Below are 11,317 nucleotides of genomic sequence, written 5' to 3' on the forward strand. Positions count from 1 at the left end.
TCATACACATAAAAATATATAGATATTTACAAGGAAATACAAATACAAATATAGTTTATTTATACAAATATTTAGTTTTGTATAAAAGAATGTAATTATACATATATACAAAAGTATGAACATGGTACAATATACAAACCTTACACAAACATATATACAAACAGATTACACCAAAAATTAAGAAATTACAGCACACCCTTTTTGTCGAATCATGCACGATTGTCATATATACAATTGACATATGATTTTTATACAATTAATTACACATATACATTGTATAAGAATTTTACACGATTTCTCACTATATACAATATAATCAATTCATATATACAATTTGTGACATTCAATTTTTTGAACAAAAGAGTAGAAAATAATTGTTAATGTACGATTTAAATAAACGTACAAATAATTTGCTCGTTGAAAAGCAGACGATATGGTAAATCTAACGAATTAAGCACATATATCTAAACAAATTGATATATGTTCTTAACTTTAAAAACATGCTGTTAAAAGCATTATTTTTTATAACAAAAATAAGGGGTAATAGACCCCACAAAATTGTCTTTTTTTTAAAAAATAGACCAAGTTCAAAAAAGGAAACTAATCTAATTTTATCAGTCAAAACAAAATAACTTCATGTACTTTTTAACTCATAATTTATGACATATATCAGTTCATAGTAACTCATCATTAATTTTCATTTAAATAACGATTAAGAAATTTTAAGAAAATAAAATAAATATTTTTATTTCTTAGAGTCTGTTTGGATTAGCTTAAAAGTTGGTCAAACCTATTTTTAAGTCATATTTAGTTTTTGAGTGTGTTTGACAAAGTTAAAAATAACTTAAAATAATTAAAAACCAAAAGTAGGACTCCCCCTATTTTTTATTTTTTGACTTTAAAGCTACTTTTTTCAGTCTATCCAAACGGGCTCTAATCTTTTTTGAATTGAAGTAGGATAAACATTTGCTATAGAAAGAATATAATAACAATCTATTAATTTGAAAAAAAAAACAGTTTTTATCTATCAAGTAACAATAAGATTATTTTTGGACCAAACTATTGATGACAATACTAATTTTAAACTAAACTATTAACCAAGAACATTTTTATTTCAAGAATATTTTTAAACCTAGTGGAGCCTGTTTGGTATGCAAGGGGACCTGCTACACTATGAGCAAAGTAGTTATAGCTATATTATTCGTTAGTTAACTTATTTTTTATTCGAATCCAATATGGGTGGATAAAATATTTTATCCACTTTCACCTAACTCATTTTAATCGTCTATATCTGAATTGACCCATTTGTTTGCTGCCCCTAGAGTAGATATTCAATTATCACTATTTTATTGAATGTATATTGTTTTCGATTATATAAAGTACATTGTGTTATTTATTAATAATATATTATATTTGCACTTTTCATTTTTGTAATGGTTATATTTTCTTTATAATTTATAGTAAAATTAACTTAAATCTTATATAAAAATAATACAAACGAAAATTAATTGATAAAAATTATATACCAAATTTAAAATTTAAAATCAATATTATAAAAATATTATATAAAATATAATTAAGTATACTGCAAACTTAATTAAAAATATAAAAAATATATAATTTGTATATAATACAAAAATAATACTAATAAAAAATGATTTAGTGTTGATAAATAGTGTCACATCAATTTTAATTGCATCAACCCAATATGAATAGTCTTTTGGAAAAAAGCTAAAGCTATATTCATTGAATAGGGTAAAACAGTGTACAATTAAGTTTTTGGCTGATAAAGAGACCGCCCATCTTATTAATTAACAAATAGAACTATCATTCTGAATACGCCTACCTAGACCATGCATTTTTGTTGTTTCAATTTTGCCAGTGATTTGAGAAAGGGGGATGCGGTTTAGAGTTGCACATGTTCACCCTTCTGCTTTGATAAAATGTATAAAAATGATAGTAAAGTAAGAAAAAATGAAAATAGAACATTATGAAGACAAAGTGTTGTTGTTGGGTGAAAAGTGATACTTTTGATCAAAAAAGGGACAGTTTTGATTCATTTTTCTTCTATGGCTGTCCACATCCCCCACCCACCCAAAATATATAAAATATCCTTCCTCTCTTACCTCAATTATTTTCAATTAAGATAAAAGACTCTTGTTGCCTCAATTATTCAATTTAAATTATTATTTTCTCCTATAGCTGTCAGTTGTTGACTGTAGAAAACTATAGTTGTACCAATTATAGATCAATAACAAATCAGTGATCATTCTTGTTTGCAAATTACTCTTAGCATTCAACAGGTAAAGTAAAGTTGTTAGTAAATCAAGATAGAAAAATTTATCTTCTCAAAATCATATTGTGTTCTCCTTGTTTTGCTTTGCAGATTTCAGAAATGGAGATTGGCTTAACAGTTGGTGGTGCATTTCTCTCTTCAGCTTTGAATGTTCTCTTTGATAGGCTTGCTCCTAACGGTGATCTGCTCAACATGTTTCAGAAGCATACAGATGATGTTCAGCTCTTTGAGAAGCTGGGGGACATTCTGCTTGGTCTTCAAATTGTGCTAAGTGATGCAGAGAATAAGAAAGCATCAAATCAATTTGTGAGCCAGTGGTTAAATAAGCTTCAGAGTGCTGTGGACGCTGCTGAAAACTTGATAGAACAACTCAATTATGAAGCTTTGAGGCTTAAAGTGGAAGGTCAGCATCAAAATCTTGCAGAAACAAGCAACCAGCAAGTAAGTGACCTTAACCTGTGCTTGAGTGATGATTTCTTTCTTAACATAAAGAACAAGTTGGAAGACACTATTAAAAAATTGGAGGTGTTGGAAAAGCAAATTGGTCGCCTTGGCTTAAAGGAGCATTTTGTTTCGACTAAACAAGAAACTAGAACACCTTCAACGTCTTTGGTTGATGATGCTGGTATCTTTGGAAGGCAGAATGAAATAGAGAATTTGATTGGCCGTTTGTTGTCTATGGATACAAAGGGAAAAAATCTGGCTGTAGTTCCTATTGTTGGAATGGGCGGCCTGGGTAAGACAACACTTGCTAAAGCGGTTTACAATGATGAGAGAGTGCAGAAACATTTTGGTTTGAAAGCTTGGTTTTGTGTTTCTGAGGCATATGATGCTTTCAGAATAACAAAAGGTTTACTTCAAGAAACTGGCTCAACTGACTTGAAGGTTGATGACAATCTTAATCAGCTACAAGTCAAATTGAAGGAAAAGCTGAATGGAAAAAGGTTTCTTGTTGTCCTTGATGACATGTGGAATGATAACTATCCTGAGTGGGATGACTTGAGAAATCTTTTTTTACAAGGAGATATAGGAAGTAACATCATTGTGACGACACGTAAAGATAGTGTTGCCTTGATGATGGGTAGTGGAGCAATCTACATGGGAATTCTGTCTAGTGAAGACTCTTGGGCTCTATTCAAACGACATTCACTAGAAAATAGGGATCCTGAGGAACATCCAGAATTTGAAGAGGTTGGAAAACAAATTGCAGACAAGTGTAAAGGGTTGCCTTTAGCTCTAAAAGCACTTGCTGGTATTTTACGCGGCAAATCAGAGGTGGTTGAGTGGAGAGACATTTTAAGAAGTGAAATATGGGAGCTGTCCATTGTTCGAATGGTATATTACCAGCGCTGATGTTGAGCTACAATGATCTTCCTGCACATTTGAAGCAATGTTTTGCTTATTGTGCAATATATCCCAAAGATTATCTCTTTTGCAAAGACCAAGTTATTCACCTGTGGATTGCTAATGGTCTTGTACAGCAGTTGCATTCAGGTAACCAATACTTTCTTGAGTTGAGATCAAGATCATTGTTCGAAAGGGTCCCAGAGTCTGAATGGAAACCGGAGGGATTCTTAATGCATGACCTTGTCAGTGATTTGGCCCAAATTGCATCTTCAAATCTTTGTATAAGGTTAGAAGAGAACAAAGGATCGCATATGTTGGAACAATGTCGGCACATGTCCTATTATATTGGAAATGATGGTGACTTTGAGAAATTGAAATCACTCTTTAAATCAGAGCAGCTGAGGACATTACTTCCAATCAATATCCAGTTCCATAGGAACCAAATTAAGCTAAGCAAGAGGGTGTTGCATAACATACTGCCAAGACTAAGATCCTTAAGGGCATTATCATTGTCTCATTACAAGATTAAGGAGTTGCCAAATGACTTATTTATCAAATTAAAGCTCCTCAGATTTTTGGACCTTTCTTGGACAGAGATTAAAAAGTTGCCAGATTCCATATGTGCATTGTATAACTTGGAGACACTTCTCCTGTCATCTTGTATTTATCTTGAGGAGCTACCGCTGCAGATGGAGAAGTTGATTAACCTGCGTCATCTTGACATAAGCAACACTCGTTTCTTGAAGATGCCGCTACATCTGAGCAAGTTGAAAAGCCTCCAAGTGCTATTGGGAGCCAAATTTCTTCTTGGTGGTTTGAGTATGGAAGATTTGGGTAAAGCACAAAACTTGTATGGATCTCTATCAGTTGTAGAGTTGCAAAATGTGGTTGATAGAAGGGAAGCTGTGAAGGCAAAGATGAGGGTGAAGAATCATGTTGACAAGTTATCATTGGAGTGGAGTGAAAGTGTGCCGACAATTCACAAACTGAAAGAGACATACTTGAAGAGCTACGCCCACATAAAAACATAAAAGAAGTCGAAATCATCGGATATAGAGGGACAACATTTCTGAATTGGCTAGCTGATCCTTTGTTTCTTAAGCTAGAACAGTCGTCTATTGATAACTGCAAGAATTGTTTTTCCTTGCCAGCACTAGGACAGCTTCCTTGTTTGAAAATCCTTTCCATTAGAGGGATGCATAGAATAACAGAGGTGACGGAAGAATTCTATGGCAGTTTGTCCTCAAAAAAGCCTTTAACTGTCTTGAGAAGCTTGAATTTGTTGATATGCCAGAGTGGAACCAATGGCACGTACTAGGAAGTGGAGAGTTCCCTACACTTGAGAACCTTTTAATTATAAATTGCCCTGAACTCATTTTGGAGACACACATCCAACTTTCATGTTTAAAAAGTTTTAAAGTTTTTGGCTGTCCAAAGGTTTTTGATGATGCTCAACTGTTTAGATCCCAACTTGAGGGAACGAAGCAGATTGAGGTATTACATATTAGTGATTGTAACTCTGTTACCTCCTTTCCTTTTAGCATACTGCCCACTACCTTGAAGAGAATAGAGATATCTCATTGTCGGAAATTGAAATTGGATGCGCCAGTTGGTGAGATGTTTCTGGAGGTTTTGACACTGCAAGAATGTGATTGTATAGATGATATATCACCTGAGTTGCTCCCAACAGCACGCACATTGAATGTATCTAATTGCCACAACCTTACTAGGTTTTTGATTCCTATTGCCACTGAAACTCTCTATAGTCGGAATTGTGAGAATGTTGAAATACTATCGGTGGCATGTGGGGGGACCCAGATGACGTCACTGTTTATTGATGGCTGTAAGAAGCTGAAGTGGCTGCCAGAACGTATGCAGGAACTCCTTCCATCTCTTTAGGATCTGTATCTGTATAATTGTCCAGAAATAGAGTCCTTTCCTGAAGGAGGATTGCCCTTCAATTTACAACTCCTTCATATCAGGGAGTGTGAAAAACTGGTGAACGGCCGAAAGGAGTGGCATTTACAGAGACTCCCCTGTCTAAGAAAGTTAGTGATCTCTCATGATGGGAGTGACAAAGAGATTGTTGGTGGTGAGAATTGGGAGTTGCCTTCCTCTATTCAAACACTTGGAATATACAATCTGAAAACATTAAGCAGCCAACATCTCAAAAGCCTCACCTCTCTTCAATATCTATATATTGATGGTAATTTACCTCAAATTCAGTCAATGCTGGAACAAGGCCAGTTTTCGCACCTCACTTCGCTTCCAAGTCTACAAATCATGAATTTCCCTAATCTCCAATCACTTCCTGAATCACCACTACCCTCGTCCCTCTCAAAGCTGGAGATCTCCTATTGCCCTAATCTCCAATCACTTCCTGAATCAGCACTGCCCTCCTCCCTCTCTCAGCTGACCATCTATAATTCCCCTAAGCTCCAATCTCTTCCACTAAAAGGGATGCCCTCTTCCCTCTCTAAACTACATATTCACGAATGTCCATTGCTCACACCACTACTAGAATTTGACAAGGGGGAATACTGGCCAAATATTGCTCAATTTCCCATCATAGAGATCGAAGGGGAATGCATGTGATGATTAAAACGAATGGCTCTTCAACTGATGTAAGCTATTCTTTTCCCTTGGAAGCTTTTTATTTCCGTTTACTTCACTTTACTTTTTTGTTAATTCTTTTCATTTTTAATCACTAGTTCTGGAAACATGCGTTACACGTTTATCCCAAAATATTTCATATAACTTTTGTATTGCAAATGACATATTTTATCCCCTTCAAATCTATTGGTATTTACTAAAAAAATATCCATCACTTTTACGATAGAAAGTACATATATCTTCCTAATAAAAAGAATACACCCTTAATTATAAAATTGACTAAAAGTGCATAAAGTAAAAATAATTAATTATTGTACAAATACAATATTCAATGTAAATTCTCAATATTAATAACCATAAAGCAATAAAAAGTTATACAATAACAACAAACAAGAAACATAAACATTAAAAAAAAAACAAAAAAAAAGAGGCAAGAGAAAAGAGCATAGATATTCTCTTTTTTTTTTTTTTTTAATTTGTTTCAACTGTGTACAATATTGTGTCCAATGTCACTATTCATAGAATAAGATTGAAGAACACTTAGAGTTGTTATGAATATGACATTAATTCATTTGATCATGGATGAGAGGTGGTAGTAAAAATCATAATGAATATAATTAGTGGGAGTTGCATATATTTACATGATGAAGAGTTAGTGGTAATAAATCTATGTAATATACTTCACATTAATACAAATATTTATATACAAAAAAGAATATAATATAGATGTATATAATTTTTTTTCCATAATGAAACTCCGGAATAGAACCATAATGAATTTAACATGATTTACTGATCTGGCAATTTATAAAATTCTAACCTACAGTTGGAAGTTGAAAAGAACTTCCAAACATTGAATTAGTTTAGGAAGATGAAAGTTATAGGCTGCAATAAGTAGCAATTGCAAGAAAATTAATCCAACCTTTTGTATACTCAAATACTTTATTGATTGTTATTAGATAAGTATGCAACGTATGTGTTCATTCTGGGGTAGTATTGAATATGATGATTTTCTTAATTAATGATAGAACAATTAATTAATTATATTTTATAATAATTTAATTTAGTGTAGGGATAAAATGGTAATTCAACTTTTCACTTTGGAGCTTCCCAATTCATTGAGAAACTTTCAATCTATACATCAACATTCAACCGTGTATATATAAAGAAAACTTGAAATTCTTAACAACAATTATATGTATATTTTTGAAAACACTATAAAGTCAAATTTTTTTTTTTTGCATTATAATATGGATTGCACACACCAACTTCTATTGAAAAAAGGAAAGACAAAATTAGGAAAAATAGTATCAATAAATTGGAATGAAAAATGTAAAATTGTAATAAGAGGAAGAGAAGAAAAAATCAGTAGAATATATTTACCTAACCATGAATAAGGAAGTATGTTGAGTAAAAATGAAAAATTTATTTTTATTTCTCAAAAAAAAAAGAAGAGCAATGCAAAAGTGTGAGTTGATATATGCAGGAAGTTGACTAATATAATAATCTGTATTGAATAATAAAAAGACCACTCTTCAATTTCTGCCAAAATTTTATAACTACGAGCTCAAGATAATATAAATTTATTAATTTAATAAATGACATAAATAAATAACATACATTGTATGTATGTGTAGTTAATGGGGTAGTGAAAAAGACTCTTTCTAAAATTATTTCTCTTTAAAGTATTTTTAAACTTATAATATTACTGCTATAGAAAATCATATAAAGTCATAAGCTACTGCAAGTTTTTATAGTAATTATTTTATTAAATTATATACCTATTATTTATTTTTAATTATTTATAATCATTCCGGAAATGTATAAACTAATTTTGGAAAGCTTGTAAAATGAGAAATTATTATTTCTTATCGTTATTTTAGCTATTATTAACATTTAGTATGACAACATTTAAAAAAGTAGCCTCCTTTAAATATTAACTGTTTCTAAATTAACGTAGCAAATGCTTTGACGTTTTGTTTATCTAAACACGTAGAATTTTGATTTTGAACTTGGAACATGTAATTAAGCCTTGGGTGAATTATAATTTTATTTTTACTATTTAATTAATTAAATAATTTATAACATTTTAATATAATGAAGGGGGTAAAATGGTAATCCAACTTTAAAGGTTGGAGCTTCCCACTTTTAGTAATACTAGTTTCTAGGAACGTGGCACATTTGTCTCTTACTATTTTATAAATTTTGTACATCATTGAATTTCTGTTGGTAGTTATTCATTTCACATTATTTTTAAAAATAAAAGAAATTGCTACCATAAAGTATCCTTGGAAAATGAAAACATATAAGAAAATGCTACTACAATAACAACATATCCAATATAATCATATAAGTGATGTCTTAAAATTTTTTTATACGTATGCATCATTACTTCTACCTTGTAAATATAGAGAGGTTGTTTACCATGGATCCTTACTTCAAGCAGTACTAAATTTACTAAGTACTACATAAGAAAAGATTATTGAGAGACATAAGAAAAAAGAAAATTTATTAACATAAAATAGAATTTACATGTTGAATTTCACCTGAAATTGGAGAAAGGAAACAAAACAAAAATTGTTTCTGAGATTTACCTTAAAGGAATAGAAGATCATTGATTCGGTCTCGTAATTTGAGGAACACAAAACCTGATTGAAAGAAAAAACAAATATTGAAATGGAAAACATTATTACCTAATGTAATTATAATAATCTATATTTTATTATCTAATGTTACTCTTAAAATTCTGCACTTTTTTGTGTCAATGTATATAATAAGCTACCAAAATTAATGGTTATATGGTACATGAAAAGTTTGATATTACAAATAATATATATATATATATATATATATATATAATACTTAATTAATTAAATATTTTATAATTTTGTTTATTAATTTAGGGGTAAAATGGTAATTCAACATTATACTTTGAAACTTCGCACTTCACGCGCGTTGCACGTATAACCCATATAGTACATACACTATAGATCATACTAATTACTGTAGTATAAACATAAAGTTTTAAATGATAAAAATACAAACTGAAATTGATGAGCAGATAGCTTAATAAAATTACTTCTTTGTTGAATGAGTGATTAGATATAGTGTAAACCTGCAAAATTGAACAACTCAATATTTCATAAAGATTTAAGCTATATAAAAGATCAGGTGGAAGGTGTTCCCATCAATCAAGAATAAGAAACTTGATATTAACATATGACAATATAGTGGAAGTATCAACTCCAACAATCCTTTGTCACAATCTACATATAATTAATATTGTTATTCTAATAATATAGCTTTTTGTCATGCTTTCCCTATTAAAAAAATGAAATATTTGAAAGACCCTAACAGGAAAAGACAATAATCTAAAATATTAACTAAGTACTATATACATGCAAAAAATATGAACAACAAATTTATAAGTTATACATACTATTTACTTACCATTAACAGAAATCTGGACTAATAGACATTATCCAACTGCTTGAACTTTATCCCTGTGTGTATTTTGCAATTACATATATAGTTAAGGAAGACGTTGAGGGGTCACATTAGTATATGACAGGACATTAAGAGAATCAATATACTTATTGGAGAGAAGTTTGATGGTCACGTTACACGTACATCAGTTGGTGAAACTAATAATAACTCATCAAAAAAATTGACTAACAACTGGAAATGAATTAAATGGGAGTAAAAGGAATGACGGATATAAGTTAATTTTTGTATGTTCTTTTAAAATTATTATTTAACATTTAAAGGATGTTATCTATTATTTATTTGTTTTATATCATTTTGATTTATTTTAGGGATAAAATGGTAATTCAACTTTGTATTTTGAACCTTTCCACTTTTAATATAATATGATATATGATATGATATTATGGGTGATGTTGTGCTCATCATCAAACACATAGCTTTATATTTAAGCTTCATAGAGAATCTAAATTTTTTAAAAGATAATCAGGGATAACGATCACAAGTTTTAGGAAATAAGTGCAACTTCCATTGTCAGATTAATTAGATGTTATATAATTCTATATTTCTTGGATAGCAACCAGACAACTACACAGGGCAATGCTTGATGTAAGAGCTTCAGATATACATTTGCAGGGTGTTTATCCAACAAGTAATAAAATCACAGTCTTCAGATATCTTCTCTTGCATATACTTTTGCAATTTTAAATTTTATTTTGAAATGTACATGTTGCTAACTTGAACATGTTCTGTGCTTAATCAGATGTGGATTTTGAAGGGCGAGTACGACAAGTCTGGTCCATCCATTGTCCACAAGAAGTGCTTCTAAGGTGTTGCTGCTATTTTTTACATCTGTTCACGAGTTCTTTTTTATTTTTTTGTTCTTTCCGCTAAAGCTACTATGTCATCCACAGTGAACTCAGGTCTGCTGTTATAGGCATGTCTTCGAGATGGGGCTATACTGTTGATACTATTTCATGTTTCCAGTGCAATCGTCTTTTGTAAGTAGACAAACTCGATTTGTAAATATGTTTGGGACTCAACTAGTGGTTAGAATACTGATTTTGTAAGATTTGTGTACGGAAAATCAAATTAGAAAGATAACTCGCGATGATTGAATAAGCTCGAAGAAGTGGATTTGAATTTCAAATCGTGTCTTTGTTTTATGTGTGTGTGTGAGAAATTTGAAGTGTTGTTTAGATTTGTTGGAATAGTCTAAAGAGATTGACTCTACAAAATTTGAAGACATTTGATGGAGATCTGATTAGATGATTTTGAACAACAATTGCAACTGAAGATGGATATGTATATTATTTTCGTAGTTAGCAACGTGTTATATATATTTATAGTGGATATATTGTTTTCTCATTCGGTGTTTGGTGTTCACGTTCGAGTCTGACTAAATTTGGATTTACTCTAAGCTCCAATCCCTTCCATTAAAAGAGATGCCCTCTTCCCTCTCTAAACTAGATATTTACGACTGCCCATTGCTCAAACCACTACTAAAATTTAACAAGGGGAAATACTGGCCAAATATTGCTCAAATTCCCATCTTATATATCGATTTCGAATGCATGT

General features: G+C 31.0%; 1 pseudogene; it reads left to right on the forward strand.

Moving 5' to 3' along the window:
- LOC125852115 (putative disease resistance RPP13-like protein 1) overlaps window positions 1-11,073 on the forward strand; it is a 59,849-nt pseudogene extending 48,776 nt beyond the window's left edge.
- Window positions 11,074-11,317: the final 244 nt, after the last annotated feature.

Source organism: Solanum stenotomum, unplaced genomic scaffold (genome assembly GCF_019186545.1).
Source record: "Solanum stenotomum isolate F172 unplaced genomic scaffold, ASM1918654v1 scaffold32558, whole genome shotgun sequence".
Lineage (NCBI taxonomy): Eukaryota > Viridiplantae > Streptophyta > Magnoliopsida > Solanales > Solanaceae > Solanum > Solanum stenotomum.